Below are 6000 nucleotides of genomic sequence, written 5' to 3' on the forward strand. Positions count from 1 at the left end.
CAAGGTTTTTTGTTATCAGGAGCAAGTGTAGTGATTTTGTAATTCGTCTGTTTTTGCCGTTGTCCTACCAACTCTAAAACGAATAATACGGGTCCAACAGGAACATAAATATTACAAACTTCGAACCAATAATTTGAAAGGGTTAAAGTTTTGATACGACAAAGTGCGGTGTGTATCGTCTTAACACGAGTCACACAAAAAGTGCGACCATCTGAAAAATGGCTGAGAGAAGACATAAAAATTAGTTATTGTTTACGGTATTTTTAGTTTTAATACCAGCAATTTTATACTTAAATGCGCAGCTGATGCTCCAAGCCTATGAAATAAAATCCAATTTAGTTGCCTTTGTGAACGTCTCGGAATCCACTTTTTGCTTCGGATAATGGTTTTCTTTTAGAAATTGAATTCTTTCCGCATTTTTCATATTTTGTAAACAATTAAAATCCGTATTTTTTCCGTTATCAAAACGTCAACGCGTCGTGCGCCAAATCTGAATTCATTAAAATCCCGCAGCGTGTCAGTTTTATAAAAAAAAAACTAATACTGTTACAAAAACGAAGGTCGTTTTTTTCGTTCCTTTGTTTCATTTTTACGTGGGCTATCGACAAGCGAGGAGCGAATTGACCGTGTTTTTATCCTCGGCGATTCCCTATTCAAAGGCCGTACAGGACATGTATAGAATACAGGGCTAAACCGAATATGACCAAATATAGACCGCTGCTCACAAGATCCCGTCTTTTCAACACGTTCCCTATTCATGTGTCAGATAATCCAGGACCGGACTGTGTTAAAAGCGACCGATCCGCCGCAATTTGGGTCTGTTTGGAAATTTAATGGAATCCGAATAAAGGGCTCGGAAACCGATCGGATTAGTATTAGCAACGACGTTGTAAATGACTCATTTATGCGAACAAAAATTGAATAATGCGAGCATTTGCCACAGGGAATAATTTAAAATTAATTAATAATTTAACACACTTTCAGGGAACTTTTGTCGCCTAGAGGTCTCTGACACCAACGTGCATATTTAGCACAGTTTTAATATTTTTACTTCTTACTTTCATAACCTTTAGAGTATGAAAAAATAGGGCCCCCGTTTCCGTCTGTCGTCTGTTTGTTTGTCTATCTAGCTGCGTGATAGTGTAGTAGCGTAACAGTGAACGTTTCTGATAGCAATTTGCAAGTGTAGCCAACAACCATAACCATAGGCATGTTTGATTTTATCATTTTCTTTGTGTGAGATGTCCTGTCGCGTGAAATGATTTAGTGAATTCATTAAAGCAATAATTACTTTCCGTGTTGCAAAAGCACACGAAACTTAAAAAGTTCCCCAGAATGCATATTATATTCACACTCGCTGCAGCAACGAACTTTAAAACACTCACACAAAAGAAAAAATTAATCTAAAAGTGTATCCTCGAGCTCGTTTTATGCAATTTGTAAAGTTTTAAACAAAGTTTCTGCACATTCTAGCACATTTTTCTAGCGTTTGCTTTTTGCAGAAAAGAATTATAAGATTTTATCAGTTTCAGACTTGACATCAGATGTAATAAACGTCTGTCTTCCGACTGAAATAGGACATGCTGCTCCAAGTTTTAAAGCATGAGACAACCAGGAGATTAATCCTTGTGAAGACCTTGCGGAGGATAATTGCGTCTTAAGAGCGTTTATAACAATTTATGGCGTGAACGCCGAATCGACAACATCGACAGGATGCAGAAGGAAATCTTGTTCCGATCTCTAGGAACTATAGGAAACGGAAGTGGGCCACAGAGGAAAATCGCTTAATGTACTGTAAATTATATGCATTACGGCTTAACCTACAGAAATGGTCCATTCCGTGCTAAAGTAAGCTCGAATATTAGTCTGCTGCAGGAAGTTGGTTATTTTTTTTTTCTTTGCACATTGTGCGCTAGGTAGTTTTGTGGCAGCTTATTAAACATTAATGGGATTTTCAAAGTATCTCAGTTTAAACAGCCTCTATTCAGCGGTAAATGTCGATAACACAATAACAAATTGGATCAGGACCACTTTCGAAGGTAAATGAATTGAAATGGAAACCGGCGGGATTCGTTATGATTTATTGGTGTGTAATGGGAATTTCGAATCAAAGGTCAATTTTAAATTAGGTTCTGTGTTATCTATTGTTATGTATTTATGCTAATGTACTTTCCTAACTTTACTATTTTATGCAATGAAAGGGCACTCGTATTGTTTATGTTTACTGCCGCCGAGTAATTAACTAATGGATTAGGAACAATTCTGCTGACAGATGATGTGTAAGTGCACATCAAAATAAGTTTAGATTACTGAATATTCTATGAAAAGCATTTAATGTAATGCATTTAATTACATCATGAGTTCATTTGAAACTCATTTGAAGATCGAAGTACTCTATCCAGACTGGTGTATTAGTTTTGTAGTAATATGATGTAATAATTTATGCAAAATGCACTTTAATAAATGAACTGTAATGTAATATATTTTGAGTTACTAGTCTACCGATGTGGAATATTTGTGTGTTCCATATTAGTTTTATTGCACAAATATGGTAATATACTCGTATGTGCATGCTTTTAACAGATTTTGATTCTCATCTTTTTTATTTTTAGCATATATTTGAAACAGATTTTTTAACATACACGTTAAGTAGTTATTACTAAAGGTTCGAAAACTTTCAATAACAACCGTTGTTAATTTTTTTTTTAGGAGATGATAGGGAGTGTGAGTTTCTTGACGTGATTTTTATCAATGTTTACCCCCAATTATCGTTCCAGAAATTCAAAAATCCTATCAATAAAATACATTTCAAGAGTGATGTTTTATTGTCGGCGATGAAACCGCATGGCAAAGTTTTATCGTTTACTAGGATCTATTTGATTGGATAATGCAAACTAATAAAAAATGTATCCAGTTTTATCATCGATAAAACACCCAGATCATGGACGTTACACGCAACAAAATTCAAAATTAACTGTAATCTGATAGATTTGTCTGTGTTGTCTGTATTTTTACTATACTTACTTGTTTATTATTATTAAATGTGAAGTTACTGGACAAGTGTATGAAACTTCTTATCAAAAGTACATCACGTAGCTGAGTGTGTTTATTAATTTTTAACTTACTGACGTTTTGTCATCAGAACTTTCCACGTTGTATTGTTGTTGCGATGATCCAATTACCTACTGAACTTTGAACTCAATTACTCAATATGTTAAGGTATTTATTTATAGCTGCGTGCAAAATTTCTTGTTGCGAAGACCGACAAAAGAGAATAATGGAAAATAAGGCCAAAGTCTAGTCGTTGAATAGGATTTTACTTTTTACTAACAGAGTGAACATTATAAACAAAAAGATCGCAAGTTATTTCAACAGGATTTTACGTTTTATTTGCGATATTTCTATCGGTATAAGAAGCTATATGATATCCTATAAATGTGTTTTGACAACTTAAATATTTTTTGTTTGTCTGCGACATTCAACTTTTTTAATCACACTATATATTTTTTAGAATTCTTGTCGAGCTTGTTTTTCGGAATTCATTAATATATATAATCATGCTTTACTCACCCATACTCAACCACCGTCAATCATTCGAGAACATTATGTTAAGAAAACACACTTGTTTATATTTGGTTTTGTCCTTATTTTTCTATAACAGAAAATTTAATTTGTATTTGATTATTCGTACACCACAAGAGTGGGAGTCTATTGTTGTATAACATTTAACTCATTTTAATACATGACCTTTTCAGATGGCGTCATGACGGTCTTGGTGGCGACGATTAGGCAAATTTTGTTTAGTGACGACAGGCAGATGACAGACAGAAAGAAACGGAAGACCACTTTTTTCGTACTCTTGGGGTCATGAAACGTCGAAAAAACATTAAGTCATTTGATTAACTCGAATACAATACTTCCCGTTTACGCTCGGAAAAGATTTTTTTTAACCTACAATAATTCACCAAAATTAACAATTCGCATTCTGGTGTGGAAACTGAACAAATGGAAACCGGATAACGTCTAACGAATGAGACATAATTTACTGCTTAAAAGTTTTATGAGTCGGTATATCTGAAATTAGAAGTGAGGAGGAAAATTATACAATAGCCCTGTTATTTGTAAGATATTTCATTAATGGGCCTGTAGAGTCTATAACAATTTATTACTTAAAACAGAGTGTGTTAGTTTAGTAAATAAAAGGATCAACAAGTCACTAGTTTCGTAGCTGGACAACTTGAAAACAGGATGAGTTCATTCGATTCTAGATCTTCCCATAATTCTGTTTAGAATGTTTTCTAGTTTTTACCCCAATCGATTCTTTACTACTAGCTTTTTCAAGCTTTGCGCTCCTCAGTTAAATTTTTAATATTCCATCGACCTCTTCAATGGGCTTTTCCGGTCGACGAAAACAACAAAATCTACTAAGTAATTTTCTTTATTTCGTCTTGTATACCCTCTAATTAACTATAATGATTTTTTAAAAAAAAAATCACACTGACAATAGCCATGGTAATTAATTTGAGTTTTCTATAATTCTATGCGAATCTGCCAGATTTCATGAAGCTAAAACTGAATGAGTAGTCGTAGATGCAGCATAGCAAAATATACAGCAATTAGTACAGGTTTCCAAATGCGCTCTTAAGTTAAATATTTACGGAAGTCTCGATTGTGGGCCCCAGAAAAACCTCGAAGCGGCGTTTTCGATCCAGCGATAGGAACGTATAGGTTTAAATAGAGGTCACCGTCGGGAACGGTCATTATTCGGTTAACGAATGGAGTTGAGCGAAGACAGAGTCCAACCAAGTTGCGCCGGAATTATTTTGTACATAGTCGGTGTGTAATCAGTCGTGTAAATTTGAGTTATTCAGAAATAAATTGTTGAGTTTTACCCACGCCGAAGAGGAGTGGACTTTTGTTGTTATTCCACCAACAACCAACCAATTTTACGCTTTTACCCTGATTCCATATTTATTTCATTTGTACAAAATATGCTCATGATTGACACTGTTTGTCAGTTTTATTGAGTATTTGACACTTGATTTGTTTCCTAAAATTTGTTTTTCTTGTTGAACATGTGAGAAGTGCAACCAATAGTGTTCAAGGACTAATTGTGTTGATTTGGACCAACGTTAATTGTCTGGTCAAAATTTTGCCATTTGTGAAATTTAATCCGTTCGAGATGTTAGGTGTTCATGTGTATGTGGCACTGAAAATTTGCATAAACTATCAATATTCCGTTTTATGAAGCGTTTATGTGTACCAGCACTACCAGCAGGCTTTTGTATGCACAAAGGTACTAAACAATCTGTTGGTACTTTCTCAGTTTAAATTTTTCAAAGTTTTATCTATATTTTCTCCAGCTGATCGACCTATTATGTATGTGCCAAATCGGGATCTATAAGGTTACTTGTTACTAATCGTTTAGATCCCTCGTGGTTTCTTTCTTATAATAAATAAACTTAATAGACATTGACTAGACTAATATAATTATTCAAACACAACCAAAATAATAAGCATATTAAAATTAATTCACGTGAAAAACTGTTACGTAACAATTTTTGACAAATAATTGCAGTGACCAGTAGTTGTAACGTAACAAAATTACTAGCTTACGCTCGGGAAGTACAAAGAGTGCCTAAAGGTTTTTTTTTCAACGATTAATACACACAATCAATCCAAAGCTACGAGAATTTGAATTTTGACCAATAGCAAACGTTTTACACTGATTAAACACAACCTTGCTTTATTTAATCATTGATAAAGTTGACATTTTAGACATCACAATTTTGACAATCTAATAAAAATTTAATTATATTAGCAAATTTTTGTAGGAAAGTATCGATTTTGCAATTAGGCTCCGCCCCTCGGTCTGACAACGAATGAAAAATTCACAATTGAGCTTGGGATGGGTATGGGTGGGGCATAATTTTTGGTTTGCTGTTTAATTAATACACATAGTATTCTTTTAACAACACGATACACAAAAACACGTTCTTT

This window comes from Zophobas morio, unplaced genomic scaffold (genome assembly GCF_036711695.1).
Source record: "Zophobas morio isolate AGI-343-1 ecotype UQ-CSIRO unplaced genomic scaffold, CSIRO_AGI_Zmor_V1 ptg000014l, whole genome shotgun sequence".
In the NCBI taxonomy this organism is placed as follows: Eukaryota; Metazoa; Arthropoda; class Insecta; order Coleoptera; family Tenebrionidae; genus Zophobas; species Zophobas morio.